The sequence below is a fragment of the Balaenoptera musculus genome, chromosome 21 (genome assembly GCF_009873245.2).
Source record: "Balaenoptera musculus isolate JJ_BM4_2016_0621 chromosome 21, mBalMus1.pri.v3, whole genome shotgun sequence".
In the NCBI taxonomy this organism is placed as follows: Eukaryota; Metazoa; Chordata; class Mammalia; order Artiodactyla; family Balaenopteridae; genus Balaenoptera; species Balaenoptera musculus.
The window spans coordinates 18,452,908-18,475,276 of record NC_045805.1 but is presented as its reverse complement, the minus strand read 5'-3'; positions in this window follow the sequence as shown (position 1 = coordinate 18,475,276).

Here is a 22,369-nt window from a genome sequence, read left to right as displayed (position 1 = left end):
TTCCAAGGGCCTCCATAACAAAGTACCCCAAACTAGGTGGCTTAGAACAACAGAAGCTAATTTTCTTACAGACCTGAAGGCTAGAAGTCCAAACACAAGGTGTCAGCAGGGCCCAACTCCCTCTGAAACCTGTAAGGGATTGTCCTTCCTTGCCTCTTCCAAGTCTCTGCTGGTGACCATCAATCCTTGGCATTCCTTCAATTCCTCACCAAAGAATATAAAGATGGCAGATAAACATATGAAAAGATGCTCCACATCATATGTCATTAGGGAATTGCAAATGAAAACAATGAGATACCACTACACACCTATTAGAATGGCCAAAACCCAGAACACTGACAACACTCAACACTGGTGAGTATGCGGAGCAACGGGAACTCTCACTCACTGCTGGTGGGAATGCAGAGCGGCACAGCCACTGCGGAAGACAGCACGCTGGCTTCTTACAAAAGTCAACATACTCTGATCATATGATCCCACGATTGCGCTTATTGGTATTTTCGCAAAGGAGATGAACACTTAAATTCACAGAAAAACCTGAAATGATTATTTATAGCAGCTTTATTCATAATTACGAAAACTTGAAACAACTAAGATGTCCTTCAGTAGGTGAATGGATAAATAGACTGATACATTCAGACAATGGACTATTATTCAGCACTAAAAAGAAATGAAAAGACATGGTGGAAACTTAAATGCCTATTACTAAGTAAAAGAAGGCAATCTGAAAAGGCTATGTACTGTATGATTTCAACTGTATGACATCCTGGAAAAGGAAAACTATGAAGACAGTGATTTCCAGAAAGTAAGGAGAAACAGATCACAGAGGATTTTTTTAGGGCAGTGAAACTATTTTGGCTGATAGTACAATGTACAATGGTGGATACATGTCACTGTACATTTGTCAGAATCCATAGAATGCACAACACCGAGAGTAGACCCTGATGTGAACTACAGACTTTGGGTGCTAACAATGTTCTGTGCGGGTTCATCGACCATAGCAAATGTACTGCTGTGGTGCAGGATGTCAATAGCAGGGGAGGGTGTTCATATGTGGGGATGAGACTATACGGGAAATCTGTGTGTCTTCTGCTCAATTGTGCTGTGAACCTAAGACTGCTCTTTAAAAACTTAAGTTTATTAAATAAAAAAGAAGATGAGGGACTTGCCTGGTGGTGCAGTGGTTAAGAATCCACCTGCCAACGCAGGGGACATGGGTTTGATCCCTGATCTGGGAAGATCCCACATGCCACAGAGCAACCAAGCCCGTGCGCCACAACTACTGAAGCCCACGCACCCTAGGGCCCACGTGCCACAACTACTGAGCCTTTGTGCTGCAACTACTGAAGCCCGTATGCCTAGAGCCCGTGCTTCACAACGAAGAGTAGCCCCTGCTGGCCGCAACTAGAGAAAGCCTGTGCGCAGCAATGAAAATCATGGATAATTGATAACAGCAATTGTATAGCTCTTCCCAGTACATAAAATACATGTACATGCCTTATTTAACTTAATCTTCACAATAAATGAACCAAGCAAATTTATTCCCATTTGAACAAACTAAAGCATGGAATAGAATTTTTTAATTGAGAAAATTTATCACTACTCTTGGAAATGAATATTGTCAGTACCAAGACTGAAATTATTATTTGCAGATTTGTAGGGGTATATGGATTTGAGCATCATTAATTCTAGACTTTTTACTATTTAAGAGGTCATTATAATTAATCCTTATTTTAGAGATGATTCTAAAGCATAAATCTCAAACATCTAAAAAGTGATAGATAGCACCTGTTCAAAACAAGACAACAAGCCCCAAATGGAATCACTTATGCTAAACCTCATGACACCAAACTGAGACTTACTACTTAATTTAATTACAGTTTCAGCTCTCCCAGAAATGGAATCTTAAACCAGTCACTCAGGAGTTCATATGCACATGAGGTAAAGGCTATTGCTAATGGAAATCTTGGAAGCCAAAGCCATAGAACTGGTGGGCACCGATCGAGCACTTAAAAGCTGTTAGAGCTCTTGCCACCTAACTCTAAGACTCCTGTGTTAGCATTAGTTGGTCATGGAACAGGTTAGACTGACACTAGATCACCATCAACCTCAAGAAAATTTCCATGCAGTGAGGTACACTGTAAAACACTACACAATCTCCAACACAACAGCACACCTCTCTTAGGTATTAATGTGGCTCTGAGAGACCCAAGGCTTAGCTAAAGAAATGGGATTCTTAAGGTCCAAAGACTTGAGTGCATCACCTTCCAGCATACCTGCTTACTTTATGTCTAATAACTGTGGTCCTGGAAGCTACAGCTATCTACAAAAATGCCAAAATCTTACTAAGACAACCTAGAATTACAACGACCATTTTATGGGGAATTTCCAAATAGACAAGATGTGCACTTAAGAAGTGCACATAAAAGGGAGGGTTTGGGTTTCCCTGGTGGTGCAGTGATTAAGAATCTGCCTGCCAGGGGCTTCCCTGGTGGCGCAGTGGTTGAGAGTCTGCCTGCTAATGCAGGGGACACGGGTTCAAGGCCTGGTCTGGGAAGATCCCACATGCCGCAGAGCAACTAGGCCCATGAGCCACAACTACTGAGCCTGCGCGTCTGGAGCCTGTGCTCCGCAACAAGAGAGGCCGCGAAGCCTCTCTTAGTGAAGAGGCCCGCGCACCGCGATGAAGAGTGGCCCCCGCTCGCCGCAACTACAGAAAGCCCTCGCACAGAAACGAAGACCCAACACAGCCAAAAATAAAAAATTTAAAAGAATAAATAAATAAATAAAAGATTACTAAAAAAAAAAAAAAAAGAATCTGCCTGCCAATGCAGCGGACATGGGTTCGAGCCCTGGTCCGGGAAGATCCCACATGCCCCGGAGCAACTAAGCCCGTGCGCCACAACTACTGAGCCTGCGCTCTAGAGCCCGTGAGCCACAGCGACTGAAGCCCACGCGCCTAGAGCCCGTGCTCTGCAACGAGAAGCCACCGCAACGAGAGGCCCATGCACTGCAACGAAGAGTAGCTCCCGATCCCCGCAACTAGAGAAAAACGCACGCACAGCAACGAAGACCCAACACAGCCAAAAATAAATCAAATAAAATAAATAAATTTATTAAAAATAAATGTATTTTAAAAAAGGGGGGGGGGTTCCCAAATCAAACAGACAGAATGGGATACCTGCTCCATGTGGTGTGCAGAAGCTTCCAACAGGCTTCAAGATTCCAAAACAGCATCATTGGAAGATTCGTGGCAAAAGGCTAGTGAAAAATTAGACACAAAAGGTACCTGAAACAAAAGACAAGACTGACGTGACTCCTACTGTGCCGCTCTATCCTCTCTAGCTGAGTACTCACTCACATTCTACTAATTCTCTACCTGAATCGCCTTTCTACTCTGAAGAGACAATTAAACAGTTAACTTTTAAAGGATGACCACCTGAGGCTGCAGGTGATCCTCTTCAGGTATTTTTCATACACTGGTCAAAGACTAAACGAAGGGCCATAGTTAAGAAACTTTCTAAACCCAAGGAGGATCATCAAAAGGTTCCTGAAGAATTTAGAGTCCTGTGATCCTGGGTTGCCAGGGCTTTATCAGCTTGTGCACATGCTGGTAGGACCTGGTGAGACCCAAAAATGGATGCAGAAGGTAGAATGGCGTAAGCCTGCGATGGTATTTGAGATGCTAGTCTTCAACATGGTCTCCCCAGGGACCAGAAAAAGCTCGCAAAATAGCAACTATTTTAAAAGCCATCCCCAGAGCCTACCCTGCCCACGCTGATTGGTCTTATTATTCAAACCTGCAAACAAAAGAAATGTGAATCTGTGGCAGACTTTAAAGTTGGTCTGGAAGCTCTGTTCCTGTGGCATTCTGGCTTCCACGCAATAAATGATGTCACCCAACCTACTCTAGCTGCCCTATTTATAAATGGATTGTCTCCTGAGATTAGTGGGTTGATTAAGAGGCAGAAAATAGGATGGGAAACCACCAGTCTGACTGAACTCATGACCATACCCGAGCATTTTTAAAGAACCTTGGAACAGGACCATAAACAAAAGTTCACCGCGTTATTAGCCTAAGAGCTGAAACAGCTCCAAGGCCAGAAACGTAAAGCTATACCTGGGCCTCCCGCATTGCACCCTCCTAGGGTTCATCATCAAAGTGCTGGCCCAGCGATCAGTGTCTTATTTGTAATCAGCTGGGACACTGGAAAAAAGATCCCTCCACATCAACTTGAATAGTCCCATATCGACTCCAAAGGGAGGCCCTCCATATGGGCCCCTCCCAGAATTGATGGGATGCCAAGAGATTCTTTGGTAAACTGTTATCAGTTATTCCCTTAAACAGCCAAGGATGAACTAAAATTAAAATTAATGGAAAACCTTGCCAAATTCTAGTAGATACCAGAGCTACACTCTCTACTTTAAACCCCACTCGCATAGGACAACAAATCCCTCAGAGTAAAAATGAAGTTTCTGTAGTGGGTATCTAATAAAATTCAGAGAGAGAGTTTCTACCTCAACCAGTGCAAATGACTCTGGGACCTAAACTGAAAAACATTCCTTTTTGCTTTGTGATACAGCTGCAGTCAATCTATTAGGTAGAGAGCTTCTTTCTAAATTAAAAGGGCTAATACATTTTGCCTTCAGTAGAGATTTCACCTTAGAATTTTCTAAGCAACCCGAACCTGATTTTTATGTTTCTTACAATCTGTCCTTGATATAGAAGAGGAAGAATTCTGTCAAAAGATTCTTAATTTAATTGAGGTGCCCAAATATCTGTGGGCTACCTTTAATGCTGACACTGGAAGAGTAAAGCATGCAGAACCTATAAAAATTCTGATAGACCTAACTCTCAGAATAACATAACTCTTCCCAAGTTTCCTCAATATCCATTAAAGCCTGAGGCCATGGAAGGCCTCACACCAATGTTAGAAGACCTTATTGCCCAGGGGCTAATTATTCCCAGTACCAGCCCCTGCAACACAATGATCTTGCCAGTTCAGAAACCTAATGGGCAGGAATGAGGAACTGTGCAGGACTTAACTATCAAGAAGATACAGTAAGTCCCCTACATACGAATGAGTTCTGTTCAGAGAGCGCATTTGTAAGTCCAATTTGTTCGTAAGTCCAACAAAGTTAGCCTATGTACCCAACTTACACAATCGGCTATATAGTACTGTACTGTTATAGGTTTGTAATTCATTCACATCTTTGCAACTCGAAGGTTCGTGTGTAGGGGACTTACAGTAGTTATTCACCATCTCCCAGTTATTCAAAACCCAACACCCTTTTGTCACAAGTTCCATCAGACTCAAAATAGTTCACAGTTGTGGACCTTTGTTCCGTCTTCTTCAGCATCCTGGTAGCCCCCAACAGCCAATAACTATTTGCCTCTACTTGGAGCAATCAACAATATCCCTGGACAGTCATGCCTCAAGGGTTCACCAAGGGCCCTTCTTATTTATCCCAAGTGCTCCACTAAGATGTAAGTACCCTCCAGTTCCCCAGGAAATTGACCCTTCTACAGCAGGTAGACGACCTCAGTTACCAAAGAGGCATCCGTAAAGGATTCCATCTATTGGATTCCATCTATTCCATGTTGCAACACTTAGCTGGAAAAGGACATAAAGTCTCTAAGGAAAAATTACAATTATTTTTAGACATGACCTAGAGTATAATCTGAATGCTGAAGGAACCTAGCTATCTCCAAAAATAATTAAACTAATCCAAGAATTCCCTAGGCCCACAGCTAAGCAACAGCTTTGTGGATTCCTAGGCCCAGCTGGTTACTGTAGAGTTTGTGTTCCTAATTTTCTCTATCGGCTTCCCTACTCTATGAACTTATTAAAATTTCAGTCCCTGAACCCCTTCCTTGGGAAGATAAACATGAGCAGGTCTTTATAAGACTAAAAGAACCACCTGCCCTACAGCTGCCCAGCTAGTCAAAGCCCTTCAAACCCTGATTTGTGCACAAAAGAGATAACCAAGCTCTGGGGAGGCTCACACAAGAACATGCCAATACACAGAAGCCCATTGCCTATTACAGCGTACAACTTGATTCAGTTGCTCTTGCCCATCCCACTGCCTTAAGGCTATGGCTGTAACTGCAAAGTTAGTAGACGCCTCAGCAGATTGAACCCTAGGAAATGATATTTATTTACAAACTCCACAAGCTCGCTGTGCAAAGTCTTAATTCTGAATTGACAGCATTTCTCTGCAAGCTGACTAACCTCCTCTGAAATCCATCTGCTTTCATCATCTAATCTGCATCTTAAAAGTTGCAACCTTCTTAATGATGCTACACTGTTATCCCTGCCTGACCAGGGTGAACCCCATGACTGCAAGGTAATAACGTCCCATTTTCTGACATTGCATCCTTATTAACGAGACACCCCTTTGACTAATCCTGATCTAATTTTGTTAGAGCGTCATACTGTAAAAATGAAAAAGGGAATTTCCAAGCTGGCTATGCTGTTACTACCCAACATCAAGTACTTGAGAGGGGAAACCTACCACAAGCTAAATCAGCCCAATGAGCAGAGCTCCATGCCCTTACCAGAGCAAGCCAGTTATCAGAAGGACAAATTTTTAATATTTGTACTGACAGCTGGTATGCCTTTGGGGTCATCCACGATTTTGGGTTGTTATGGAAACAAAGGGTCTTCTTTTGTCCACTGGAACCCCATTCAAAAATGAACAGCAAGTAAATGATCTTCTTGCTGCTATTCTCTTACCTTCTGAAATTGCTACCACCGAAATTGAGGCTCACACTTAAAACATTAAACCAGGGTCTCAGGGAAACGCCCTGGCTGACTTTCATGCAAAGCCAGCAGCAACAGAATCTATAAAGGATGTGACATATGAAGATAAAGTCCAGTCTGCATCTGCAAAAAATGACCCCCTGTTGCCAAACTTTTGCCATCCTGATGTCCTTGGGACATGGCACCATTTTGCTCCTGAGAGAAATCACAATGGGCAAAGACTGTAAATTCAATGAACAGTAGGGGCTACAGCAAACCCAAGATGGTTGCTTGATTCTTCCTGGCTCCCTGGCAAACCCCTTCTTTTAGTTTTTGCATTCCTTTACCCACCATGGTGCAGTTAAGATAACTCACGTTATGAATAAATATCTGTAGAGACTCTACAACATTGTGAAAACAGTTTACCATTAATGCTTGACCTCTCAAGTCCATAATCCCGGGAAAATAGTTTTGTTTCCAGAAACCTCAAGCCTCCTTTCTCTGGAACTTTTGAGCACCTGCAACTGGACTTTATTCAGCTGCCACCTTACATGGGTTATCAATATGTTCTTGTTATTGTATGTATGTTTTCTGGGTGGGTTGAAGCCTTCCCTTGTCGCAAGACTGATGCCTTCACAGTGGCAAAGAAACTGTTAGAAACATGTTTTCCACTTGGGGTATACCTTCCACAATCACCAGTGATTGGGGCACCCAATTCACTAGGCAAATCATACAAGCCTTAATAAAAACCTCACAAACTTCTTGGAATTATCACTATCCCTATCACCCTCACTCATTAGGCAAGGCTGAAAGAACTAATAGGATCCTCACCCTCAAGATCTCTAAACTTGCTCAAATTACTGGACACCCTTGGCTTAAGGTTTTGCCTCTGGCCTTGCTGACTGTTCACAGTACCCACTTCAGGAAACATAAACCCACTCCACATGAGATAGTCACTGGTAGACCAATGTCTATCAGTATACAACTTTCTGTTGATCCCTTATTCTCTCACACTAATATGACCAGCTACTGTAAGTCTTTAATGTCTTGCTAAAGCCTGTCATCAACAGGTTAAAGAAGCCTTCCCAGATCCCAGTTCAAAGGATCCTATTGGTCACCTACTGACTGGGTATTCTGGAAACATCACAAGAGGAAGACAGCCCTTGAATCTTGTTGCAAAAGATCTTATCAAGTGTTCCTGACCCCTGACACTGCTGCAAAAGTAGAAGGCACTGTACCTTGGATACACATCTCACAGCTGAAGAAAGCTCCACCTGACATCTGGTTTGGCTCAAATTCTGGAGATCTCCAAATCAAACTGACAAGGAAGAGAAATAGCTGACACAGAGGTAGACTGCTTCCACCCAAGATGCTGACTCGACTTCATAACCTTTCTTCTTCTCTTTCTTTCCTTGAACTTGGCATTGACCTTGAAAGATAACACCATCATCCATATCTCCCAGGCCATTGCTAACCTCTTAGACTGCTGGACTTGTCATCAAAAATTCTGAACAGTCTATGACTAAAAACCCCATGACAAATTTTTCTTCTATTCCCAATGTCACTATAAACTACAGTTAACCCCCCTTAGAAGTCAGAGTCCAACTTTTACAGCCAGAACATCCAGTGCCTTGTTTTTACCTTTCTCTCATTATAACTGTACTTGGCCAATTACACACAAATCCCTATGCAAATCACAATTCATTTGCACCCCACGTTCTTATGATTATCTATATCAGACCTGCCCCCAAACACAAAAAGATCTCACCAGCAGCACCCATCTTTGCAAAGAACTTAGAACAACTTTTTATTTCAGGATAGGAGATTTACTTCCCAAACGCACTGAAAACCTAACTGACCCCTGGCTTGAGTGGGCAAATACAACAGTCCCTGTGAGTGAATTCATTAACAGTGCCTCTTTAGGAGAAACGGTTTGTGTCCTGACAGGAATTACCTTTGTATGCGGTGGGTATCATTCTTCTTGAGTTTACGAATGCCTGTATGGCTGGGGCACGACCAGGCAATGACTTCTGGGTTACCCAACTGTACCCCTAATTGTCCACAATCAAACTGAGACATCTCATAGACAACTTTTAAAAGAAATGTGAGTAAAACCACAGATATTTTAAATCTTACAGAGCATAGACAATTTTTAAAGCTTAGGCTCACTCTGATTTTTCTCATGCTGGTTAGTACCAGAACTCAAACTACACATGTAATTTTATTTGCATAAAACAATCATCAGAATCTCTTACCAGAAAAGAGAAAACAAAGCACATGTATTCCCTTTCCTTTAATATCCTTCTAAGTACTTTTTTTTTTGGTAAGTTAGTCCTATATTGTCTGGGATTTTGCTTCTCTTTGTTCACTAGAAAACCTTGCATTTAAATTTTGACTCTGCTACTTATTATCTATATGTCCTTGGGCAAGATAATTAACCAGAGATGAGGAAAATAATATGGACACCATAGGGCTGTTGTGAGGATTAAATAAAATAATGTGTTTTAATATGTGGCAGAGACACAGGTACACTGAAACTTTAATTAATCTTAGTCTTCTTTTTCTCTTCTAATATTTGAGGCAAGAGAAGAGTTTCCCTTTACATCTTTTTCCTCAAATTAAGGTGTGTAAAAATCATGAGGAGTCTGTGAAAAAGACAAATTTCTGAGCAAAGTCCCACAAGACTTTTTTTTTTAACATCTTTCTTGGAGTATAATTGCTTTACAATGGTGTGTTAGTTTCTGCTTTATAACAAAGTGGATCAGCTATACATATACATATATCCCCATATCTCCTCCCTATTGCGTCTCCCTCCCACCATCCCTTTGCCACCCCTCTAGGTGGACACAAAGCACCGAGCTGATCTCCCTGTGCTATGCGGCTGCTTCCCACTAGCTATCTATTTTACATTTGGTAGTGTATATATGTCCATGCCACTCTCTCACTTCATCCCAGTTTACCCTTCTGCCTCCCTGTGTCATCAAGTCCATTCTCTACATCTGTGTCATTATTCCTGTCCTGCCCCTAGGTTCCTCATAACCTTTTTTTTTTTTTTTTTTTTAGATTCCATATATATGTGCTAGCATACAGTATTTGTTTTTCTCTTTCTGACTTACTTCACTCTGTATCACAGACTCTAGGTCCATCCACCTTACTATAAATAACTCAATTTTGTTTCTTTTTATGGCTGAGTAATATTCCATTGTATATATGTGCCACATCTTCTTTATCCATTCATCTGTTGATGGACATTTAGGCCGATTCCATGTCCTGGCTATTGTAAATAGAGCTGCAATGAATATTGTGGTACATGTATCTTCTTGAATTATGGTTTTATCAGGGTATATGCCCAGAAGTGGGATTGCTGGGTCATATGGTAGTTCTATTTTTAGGTTTTAAGGAACCTCCATATTGTTCTCCAAAGTGGCTGTATCAATTTACATTCCCACCAACAGTGCAGGAGGGTTCCCTTTTCTCCACACCCTCTCCAGCATTTATTGTTTGTAGATATTTTGATGATGGCATTTCTGACTGGTGTGAGGTGATACCACACTGTAGTTTTGATTTGCATTTCTCTAATGATTACTGATGTTGAGCATTCTTTCATATGTTGTCTTTTCATCTTGTTTATTGTTTCCTTTGCTGTGCAAAAGCTTTGAAGTTTCATTAGGTCCCATTTGTTTATTTTTGTTTTTATTTTCATTTCTCTAGGAGGAAGGTCAAAAAGGATCTTGCTGTGATTTATGTCATAGAGTGTTCTGCCTATGTTTTACTCTAAGAGTTTTATAGTGTCTGGCCTTACATCTAGGTCTTTAATCCATTTTGAGTTTATTTTTGTGTATGGTATTAGGGAGTGTTCTAATTTCATTCTTTTACATGTAGCTGTCCAGTTTTCCCAGCACCACTTATGGAAGAGGCTGTCTTTTCTCCATTGTATATTCTTGCCTCCTTTATCAAAGATAAGGTGACCATATGTGCATGGGTTTATCTCTGGGCTTTCTACCCAGTTCCATTGATCTATATGTCTGTTTTTGTGCCAGTACCACACTGTCTTGATTACTGTAGGTTTGTAGTATAGTCTGAAGTCAGGGAGCCTGATTCCTCCAGCTCCATTTTTCTTTCTCAAGATTGCTTTGGCTATTCGGGGTCTTTTGTGTTTCCATACAAACTGTGAAATCTTTTGTTCTAGTTCTGTGAAAAATGCCATTGGTAGTTTGATAGGGATTGCATTGAATCTGTAGATTGCTTTGGGTAGTATAGTCATTTTCACAATGTTGATTCTTCCAATCTAAGAACATGGTATATCTCTCCATCTGTTTGTATCATGTTTAATTTCTTTCATCAGTGTCTTACAGTTTTCTGCATACAAGTCTTTTGTCTCCTTAGGTAAGTTTATTCCTAGGTATTTTATTCTTTTCATGGCAATGGTAAATGGGAGTGTTTCCTAAATTTCTCTTTCAGATTTTTCATCATTGCTGTATAGGAATGCAAGAGATTTCTGTGCATTAATTTTGTATCCTGCTACTTTACCAAATTCATTGATTAGCTCTAGTAGTTTTCTGGTAGCATGTTTAGGATTCTCTATGTATAGTATCATGTCATCTGCAAACAGTGACAGCTTTACTTCTTCTTTTCCGATTTGGATTCCTTTTATTTCTTTTTCTTCTCTGATCGCTGTGGCTAAAACTTCCAAAACTATGTTGAATAATAGTGGTGAGAGTGGGCAACCTTGTCTTGTTCCTGGTCTTAGTGGAAATGGTTTCCGTTTTTCACCATTGAGGACGATGTTGGCTGTGGGTTTGTCATATATGGCCTTTATTATGTTGAGGTAAGTTCCCTTTATGCCTACTTTCTGGAGGATATTTATCATAAATGGGTGTTGAATTTTGTCAAAAGGTTTTTCTGCATCTATTCAGATGATCATATGGTTTTTATCCTTCAATTTGTTAATATGGTATATCACATTGATTGATTTGCGTATATTGAAAAATCCTTGCATTCCTGGGATAAACTCCACTTGATCATGGTGAATGATCCTTTTAATGTGCTGTTGGATTCTGTTTGCTAGTATTTTGTTGAGGATTTTTGCATCTATGTTCATCAGTGATATTGGCCTGTAGTTTTCTCTCTTTGTGACATCTTTGGGTTTGGTATCAGGGTGATGGTGGCCTCGTAGAATGTGTTTGGGAGTGTTCCTCCCTCTGCTATGTTTTGGAAGAGTTTGAGAAGGATAGGTGTTAGCTCTTCTCTAAATGTTTGATAGAATTCGCCTATGAAGCCATCTGGTCCTGAGCTTTTGTTTGTTGGAAGATTTTTAATCACAATCTCAATTTCAGTGCTTGTGATTGGTCTGTTTATATTTTCTATTTCTTCCTGGTTCAGTCTCGGAAGGTTGTGCTTTTCTAAGAATGTGTCCATTTCTTCCAGGTTGTCCATTTTATTGGCATATAGTTGCTTGTAGTAATCTCTCATGATCGTTTGTATTTCTGCAGTGTCAGTTGTTACTTATTTTTTATTTCTAATTCTATTGATGTGAGTCTTCTCCCTTTTTTTCTTGATGAGTCTGGCTAATGGTTTATCAATTCTGTTTATCTTCTCAAAGAACCAGCTTTTAGATTTATTGATCTTTGCTATTGTTTCCTTCATTTCTTTTTCATTTATTTCTGATCTGATTTTTACGATTTCTTTTCTTCTGCTAACTTTGGGGGTTTTTTTGTTCTTCTTTTTCTAATTGCTTTAGGTGTAAGGTTAGGTTGTTTATTTGAGATATTTTTTGTTTCTTGAGGTAGGATTGCATTGCTATAAACTTCCCTCTTAGAACTGCTTTTGCTACATCCCATAGGGTTTGGATCATCGTGTTTTCATTGTCATTTGTTTCTAGGTATTTTTTGATTTCCTCTTTGATTTCTCCAGTGATCTCTTCGTTATTAAGTAGTGTATTGTTTAGCCTCCATGCATTTGTATTTTTTACAAATTTTTTTCCTGTAATTGATATCTAGTCTCATAGTGTTGTAGTCAGAAAAGATACATGATATGATTTCAATTTTCTTAAATTTACCAAGGCTTGATTTGTGACCCAAGATATGATCTATCCTGGAGAATGTTCCATGAACACTTGAAAAGAAAGGGTATTCTGTTGTTTTTGGATGGAATGTTCTATAAATATCAATTAAGTCCATCTTGTTTACTGTATCATGTAAAGCTTGTGTTTCTTTATTTATTTTCATTTTGGATGATCTGTCCATTGGTGAAAGTGGGGTGTTAAAATCCCCTACTATGATTGTGTTACTGTTGATTTCCCCTTTTATGGCTGTTAGTATTTGCCTTATGTATTGAGGTGCTCCTATGTTGGGTGCATAAATATTTAAAACTGTTATATGTTCTTGGATTGATCCCTTGATCATTATGTAGTGTCCTTCGTTGTCTCTTGTAATAGTCTTTATTTTAAAGTCTATTTTGTCTGATATGAGAATTGCTACTCCAGCTTTCTTTTGATTTCCATTTGCATGGAATATCCTTTTCCATCCCCTCACTTTCAGTCTGTATGTGTCCCTAGGTCTGAAGTGGGTCTCTTGTAGACAGCATATATATGGGTCTTGTTTTTGTATCCATTCAGCCAGTCTATGTCTTTTGGTTGGAGCATTTAATCCATTTACATTTAAGGTAATTATTGATATGTATGCTCCTATTACCATTTTCTTAATTGTTTTGGGTTTGTTATTGTAGATCTTTTCCTTCTCTTGTGTTTCCTGCCTAGAGAAGTTCCTTTAACATTTGTTGTAAAGCTGGTTTGGTGGTGCTGAATTCCCTTAGCTTTTGCTTGTCTGTAAAAGTTTTAATTTCTCCATCAAATCTGAATGAGATCCTTGATGGGTAGAGTAATCTTGGTTGTAGGTTCTTCCCTTTCATCACTTTAAATATGTCCTGCCACTCCCTTCTGGCTTGCAGAGTTTCTGCTGAGAAGATCAGCTGTTAACCTTATGGGGAGTTCCTTGTACATTATTTGTTGCTTTTCCCTTGCTGCTTTTAATTTTTTTTTCTTTGTATTTAATTTTTGATAGTTTGATTAATATGTGTCTTGGCATGCTTCTCCTTAGATTTATCCTGTATGGGACTCTCTGCACTTCCTGGACTTGATTGACTATTTCCTTTCCCTTATTAGGGAAGTTTCCAACTATAATCTCTTCAAATATTTTCTCAGTTCCGTTCTTTTTCTCTTCTTCTTCTGGGGCCCCTATAATTCGAATGTTGGTGCATTTAATGTTGTCCCAGAGGTCTCTGAGACTGTCCTCAGTTCTTTTCATTCTTTTTTCTTTATTCTGCTCTGCAGTAATTATTTCCACTATTTTATCTTCCAGGTCAGTTATCTGTTCTTCTGCCTGTTATTCTGCTATTGATTCCTTCCAGAGAATTTTTAATTTCATTTATTGCATTGTTCATCATTGTTTGTTTGCTCTTTAGTTCTTCTAGGTCCTCGTTAAACGTTTCTTGTATTTTCTCCATTCTATTTCCAAGATTTTGGATCATCTTTACTACCATTACTCTGAATTCTTTTTCAGGTAGACTGCCTATTTCCTCTTCATTTGTTAGGTCTGGTGGGTTTTTACCTTGCTCCTTCATCTGCTGTGTGTTTTTCTGTCTTCTCATTTTGCTTAACTTACTGTGTTTGGGATCTCCTTTTCACAGCTGCAGGTTCGTAGTTCCTGTTGTTTTTGGTGTCTGCCCCCAGTGGCTGAGGTTAGTTCAGTGGGTTGTGTAGGCTTCCTGGTGGAGGGGACTAGTGCCTGTGTTCTGGAGGAAAAGGTTGGATCTTCTCTTTCTGGTGGGCAGGACCACGTCCGGTGGTGTGTTTTGGGGTGTCTGTGGCCTTATTATGATTTTAGGCAGCCTCTCTGCTAATGGGTGGGTTTGTGTTCCTGTCTTGCTAGTTGTTTGGCATGGGATGTCCAGCACTGTAGCCTGCTGGTTGTTTAGTTGAGCTGGGTCTTAGCGTTGAGATGGAGATCTCTGGGAGAGCTTTCACCATTTAATATTACATGGAACCAGGAGGTCTCTTGTCTACCAATGTCCTGAACTCGGCTCTCCCACCTCAGAGGCACAGGCCTGACACCCAGCCGGAGCACCAAGACCCTGTCAGCCACACAGCTCAGAAGAAAAGGGAGAAAAAAAGAAAGAAAGACAGAAAAAAATAAAATAAAATTATTAAAATAAAAAATAATTATTAAAAATAAAAAATAAGAAAGCAGAGAGCAACCAAACCAAAAAACAAATCCACCAATGATAACAAGCGTTAAAACTATACTAAAAAAACAAACAATAAATGGACAGACAGAACCCTAGGACAAATGGTAAAAGCAAAGCTATACAGACAAAATCACACACAGAAGCATACACATACACACTCACAGAAAGAGATAAAGGAAAAAAATATATATATACCGTTGCTCCCAAAGTCCACCACCTCAATTTTGGGATGATTCTTTGTCAATTTGGGTATTCCACAGATGCAGGCACATCAAGTTGTTTGTGGAGTTTTAATCCGCTGCTCCTGAGGCTGCTGGGAGGGATTTCCTTTTCTCTTCTTTGTTCGCACAGCTCCCGGGGTTCAGCTTTGGATTTGGACCCGCCTCTGCATGTAGGTCGCCTGAGGGCGTCTGTTCCCGCCCAGACAGTTCCGGGGTTAAAGGAGCAGCTGCTTCGGGGGCTCTGGCTCACTCAGGCCGGCGGGGAGGGAGGGGTACGGAGGAGGCGGGGCGAGCCTGCGCAGCAGAGGCCGGTGTGACGTCGCAGCAGCCTGAGGCGCGCCGTGCGTTCTCCCGGGGAAGTTGTCCCCGGATCACGGGACCCTGGCCGTGGCGAGCTGCACCGGCTCCTGGGAGGGGAGGTGTGGAGAGTGACCTGTGCTCGCACACAGGCTTCTTGGTGGCGGCAGCAGCAGCCTTAGCGTCCCATGCCCGTCTCTGGGGTCCGCGCTGATAGCCGTGGCTCACACCCGTCTCTGGAGCTCGTTTAGGCGGCGCTCTGAATCCCCTCTCCTCGAGCACCAGGAAACAAAGAGGCAAGAAAAAGGCTCTTGCCTCTTAGGCGGCTGCAGACTTTTTCCCGGACTCCCTCCCGGCTAGCTGTGGTGCGCTAACCCCTTCAGGCTGTGTTCACGCCGCCAACCCCAGTCCTCTCCCTGCGATCCGACCGAAGCCCGAGCCTCAGCTCCCAGCCCCGCCCGCCCCGGCGGGGGAGCAGACAAGCCTCTCGGGCTGGTGAGTGCTGCTCGGCGCCAATCCTCTGTGCGGGAGTCTCTCCGCTTTGCCCTCCACACCCCTGTGGCTGCGCCCTCCTCCGTGGCTCCGAAGCTCCCCCCTCCAACACCCACAGTCTCTGCCTGCGAAGGGGCTTCCTAGTGTGTGGACACCTTTCCTCCTTCACAGTTCCCTCCCACTGGTGCAGGTCCCATACCTATTCTTTTGTCTCTGTTTTTCCTTTTTTTTTTCCCTACCCAGGTACGGGGGGAGTTTCTTGCCTTTTGGGAGGTCTGAGGTCTTCTGCCAGCATTCAGTAGGTGTTCTGTAGGAGCTGTTCCACATGTAGATGTATTTCTGATGTATTTGTGGGGAGGATGGTGATCTCTGCGTCTCATTCCTCCGCCATCTTGAAGGTCTTCCTGTCCCATAAGATTCTGATGCAGTACATCTAGTATGAGGCCCAAAATTTTTCATGTATGCCAAGCAATTTAGGTGATTCTCACGTAGTATCATACTTTTAAAATGTTAGTTTAAAATGTGATCTATAACTCAGAAAATATAATAAAAGAAGCAACAAGGGAATTAACATGATACACTAGAAAATACTTAGAACAGAAGAAGGCAATAATGGAGGAATAGAGGAATGAAAAAAACCTAAGACATATAGAAAATAGCAAAATGGCAGGCATGAATATTATCTTATCAGTAATTACAGTAAATGTAAATGAATAAAACACTCCAATCAAAAGGGATATATTGGCAGAATAATACTTAGAGACTTAAGAGTGGATTTTTAAAAATTATCCAACAACATGCTGTCTATTAGAGACACACCTTAGATTTAGACACAAATGGATTGAAATTAAAAGATGGAAAAAGGAATACCATTCAAATAGTAACTAAAAGAGAGCTGCAGTAGCTATACCAATATCAGACATAATAGATTTCAAGACAACAATTATTAGAGACCAAAAAAGGACATTTCATAATGACAAAATGATCAATTTATCAAGACGTAATAATTATAAACATATATGCGTGCACCTAATAACACAGCACCAAAATACATGAAGCAAAAACCGACAAAATTGAAGGGAGAAAGAAACAATTCAACTATAATAGTACTTGGAGGCTTAAACCAACCCTCAGACCCCATAATCCCTCCCTTATGTAGTCAACATAATATGGCTCAAGAAACTAGTTGTCTCAAGTCAGGTCTGAATAAGCTTCTTGAGCCCTTTGTGCCAAGGTTTTTCCCATGTTTAAGTCCACAGTGTACTCTTGGGCATCATATGGTGGGTTCCATTACCTCACTCACATCATTAACATCTATACGTTTTAAAGGATAAATTTTGAAGATTGAAAATTTAAATGATAGGCATTTAGAAACAAATGCATTTTTTTAAATGTAAGAAGCTTTTCACTTGCCACCCAACAGCTATTCAATGATATCCACTGTCTCTTTGAATTTTCTGTTAACATTGTTCAATCAAATTCAGGAGCAGTTCTATGCTGTGGCTTTATGCAATTCAGAGAGTGATTGTGATTCACACACTGTATCTTCTCAGGCTGGTCACTGTTAGCTTTTACATGAGTTTTCCTGGTGTCCGAACCACTTTTATCTTTCTATTTCTATACGAAATGCTCAGTTATAAATTTATATCTGAAAATTTATCCATCACTTTAAGTTTTTTCTTTGAACTAAAAAAAAAGCTTCAGGCTAATATAAATTCCTTATACAAAGGAAATTTTGAGGACAGAGTTAGTTGTAGCTGTAAATCCCTTTATTAATAGGTAAGCATTACGTATTATGCAGCATTTTTTATAATTTACTTTATATTTCTATTCCTTGTCATGATTCTCTCTCACTGAATATGTTTCTTATTCTCTGAACTCAATTCCTCTGTTTCTTTTGCTAGCTGTTTTCTGTTGCTTACCTCGATATTAGTACTTCCCTAAATTCCATCCTTGGCTCACTTTTCTCTTTATTTTACCTTTTATCACTAGGAAATCTAACCCTCTCTTACAGTATTACAGATCTATTAGCCAATGATTCCCAAATCTCTATCCCTTTCCTAGAAAGTTCTTTTATGTTTCAGTCTTTATTTCCACATTCTTAGTACGTAGTCCCTTGGCATATCCCACAGGCATCAATTTCAAGATCTCCCCAAAATACTCAAATCCAATGTCCCTGGTCACTTCCCAGCAAACCTTCCTGTACTATTCATTTCTTCAATTAATGCACCACTATTGACTCCTCAGCTGAATCATCCTTGATCTTCCCTCTTCCTATTTCCCGCATCTCATTTCCCCTCAAATACCATCAACTTTGCCTCCAAAATCCCTCAAACCATTTGTGATGGATTCAAAATGGACACAAATTATTTACCACTGCTCCCATCATCACTGGATTTGGCCATGGGATTTGATTTGGCCTATGGGACATTAGTAAATGTGACACAAATAGAGGCTTCATGAGCATTTGTATCTTTCGGCTTGTCTTCTTGGAACTCTGCCCTGAGACCACCATGATGTTAAGACGTCAGTCTTACCTCAAGAAGGAAGAGAGGAGCCACGTGGAGGAGAGGAGCGATTCCTTTAACCGAGCAACAGCTCCAACAGCCAGACGCATGTGTGAGGTCATCTTGAGCCATGCAGGATTTCCGGCCGTAATCTGACTGCAAACGCAGGAATGTGCCCCAGCAAGATGAGCAGGAGAAAGATCCAGCCAGCTCATATATTGATAAGAAATAATACATCGTTCTTTGCTGTAGCCACTCAGTTTGAGGTGGCTCGTTAGGCAACAATAGTTAAGAGAAACATCATCCCTTTCTCTCTGTGTTGATGGCCCTACCTGAGGCTCACCCAGTCTCTTCTGGATTTTGGAAGTAGCAAGATAACCAATCTCCCTAACGCCTATATTTCCTCTTCCAGTTTATCCAAAACCACTATCTTTATTACATTCACATATAATCATATCATTCTTATACTATACGTAGAAACTTTCAATAACCACATTGCTATGAATAACAGCTAAACTCTTTAGTATATCTTTAATGCCCTTTATATTTTCTACCCAACTTACGCTTCCAAACTTACTTCTCACCACATCCACCTTCCTGTACTCCTATAGGATTTTGCACATTTTTATTACAGCTTTTACCATCTTTTTACGTAATAGTTATGTATTTAAGCATTTGTTCCACCATCCGTAGTAACTATAGGTGACCACAGTACCTCAAACACAACAGACGTTAAATTATCACTTATTGAATGAATACTTTACCATGATCAGAAACTTGGTTTTACTTTCTTTTATTTGAATTTCAGTTGAAAACAATGCAGCTTTATGTCCATTTTACTGATGAGGAAACAGATTCATAAAAGTTAGGAGTCCTGCTCAGGTCACAGAGTACTAGAGTCTTTAATAAAACTGTTGTTATCTGATTCTTTGCAGAGTATGCTTTGCCCTAATTAACTACTCTGTATCTTCAAAAACACTATGTATTTGCATATTTTGAAAATGAAAATTTAAATACTCTACCAAAATCAGGCTGTCAGTGCTTTATAATTCCATATAATATTTCTTTGATTCCATGTTATAAATGTACAGTGAATTCCTTTCCTTTGGTTGAATGTAAAGTTGTATGGTAAGAAAATCTTTAATTAATGTTTTTCATTATGGTCAGCCTTTAAATAACCCGACCTCTTTTTCCAGTATCTTCAGAGAAAGCTTATCATTCCAGTAGGGTCAGCTTAGTAAAATCAACATGTTTAATCTTCATGTGTAATAGTTGGCTGAAAGCCAATGGAATCAAAAAGGCAGGTGTGAGCAAGGAAGAAAACAGGCAAGTGTAGACGAGCACAAGGGTAAAACACCCCTTTAATAGATGCAGGAGAAAATATACTGTATTCTGTAGGGAATGAACAATTCTGATGGGTTGAATAAGTCACTGATTGCTTCTCCCACTTACCTGATTGTGACCTTGGATATTTTGCTTCATTTCTGAGTCTTGATTAACTTGTCTGAAAAATAAAAGTAATTATGCCTGACAAGTTTGTTGGGGGTTTAGCTGAAATATTATACATACAGCACATTGAACAACGTCTGGCATATAGCAAGCTAGCAATAAATTGTAATAATTATAATTGTTGTTATGTTAGACAGTAAATTTTTTTAGGTTAAATAGAATAATTGCTCATGATCAATACTAGAGTGTTGAAATACTCCCAAATCAAAGCTATTTTGTTTCCTGTGATAATATTTTATTTACAGTGTTAGTGTTATCCTAAGTAAAGACTAGGAGGAAGATATTGACCAGAATGCATAGAATATGCAATCACATGGCAAGGTGAATGAGACACCGTGATTAATTTGGACAATATCAGTTCACACTCTTAAGGGATTTGACCACTCAGATATCACTGGAAAAACTGGGATTCTATTAGCACTGGGGAAATAGCTGTTGGGTAGTCAACCAATGACAGTTGTCTTTACATCTTTTCTCTGCTTCCTCCTCTCTCTTTCACTCTTCAATCCACTCCAGTCTGATATCTGTCCCTCTTGTTCTTGAAGTCACCTCCTGAAGTGACCATGGACTCGCATGCCCTCAAATTTAATCAATATTTTTTAGCTCTGGTCTTATTTGACTGCTCAGTAACACATAAAACAGTCAGTTGTTTCCTCCTTCTAGAAACGCTTTTTTCTTGGTCTATGTGATACAAAACTTTACTGATTTTCTTACCTAGCATCTCCCTCCCTCTCTTTAGACAACTCTTCCTCTTCCACTCGACTTAATGTGACTCAGAACTTTTATTTTTTTCTCCCTACCATCTATATGCCAGTAACTACCAAATCATAATCTCTAGCCTACACTTAGAGACCTATATATTTAATTGCTTACTTGACCCAGTCAATTGATCGTCTCCATGGCATCACAAAATTGACATTCCAGACTTGAGTTTTTTATTTTCTCCCAAAATTGTTATCCTCCAGACTTACATGATTTCAATAAATGACACTATCACCTCCCCGCACCCATTTGCTTAAGCCCCAAATCTGGGCACATCTTGCCATATCTCTCTCTTACCTCCATATTCAATATATCACTGAGCCTCAGTGATTCTACTACCCTCAAAACACCCTGAATCATCCATTACTCTCCATTTGCACTGCCAATACCCCAGTCCAAGCTATTCCAACTCTCGCCTGGACTAAGGCAATTGTCTCCTAAAAATGTCAATCTTCTTCCACTCTTACCCCAATCCAAACCAATGCAATACCCGTATTGCAACCAATGGGGTCTTTTAAAGATATAGATGAAATGGTGTCACTCTCCTACTTAAAATCCTTTTATGACAGCCCCCCCCCCCCACCCTATTGCACTAAAATAAGATTCAAACAAGTCAGCATGGGCCACAGTCATGCCATCCTCTTCAGTCTCATCTCATGCTACCTTGTCCTCACTGCACTCTGGCCAGCTTGGCCTTCTTTCGTGAACATCTCACACTCGCAGCCACAAGGCCTTTTTCGTGGAAGGGCTGGACTGCTATCCACACATCCTTCCTCCCACACACACACTCGTTGTCTGCCTATTTGTCCTTCAGAAAGGCTTTTTATGATTGTCTCAGCTAAAGAAAATGCCCCGTGGTCTTTCTTAAAGCACCTTGTTCTTTTCCTCTATAGTGGTGGTTACAATCTGTAATTTTTAAATGTATTTTAATTTTACAAACAAATTAAAAATGTGTTATTATCAAAATTTGTTTCATGCTTTTGCTGTCTGGTTAAAATTAGGTGTAATTTAGTCTGTTAATTTACCTACATATATTTATTCTTTAGATGCTTGGAACCCATCTCCCTTTGTAGCTACTACTACAAGAACACACACGCATACACACACACACACACACACACACACACACACACGCAAGTATGCAGAAGTTTTTTTATAGCTTTGGGAGAAACGCATGAAATTCTAAAATTTGTGCACATAACTATGGGATCCTAATGCCATTTTAACCCAACAGAATTTAGTCCTTGCTAAAAGTTATTTCATTCTTACAAAGCATTAGATCAAAAAAGGAAATACAAATTCATTAACATCCAGCTTCAAGTTCATTATCAATAATGAATGAAAAATCTCTAATCCAATGAAATCTAGCTTATTTCAATAAGTATATACTAGTAAAATACCTATATGTTTTTATTGACCTCTGTCTTGTTCTTGCTTTTAATCTATTAGACTGCATCAATTGAGCTATGTCAATTATTTTAAGGGAAATAATACCAGTAACATTTTGTCTTTAAAATCTCAAATAGGAAATCCCCATTAGTGTAATAAATAATGTATTTGGCAGGAAATTGGCAAGCTGTCTTATTCAGAAAAC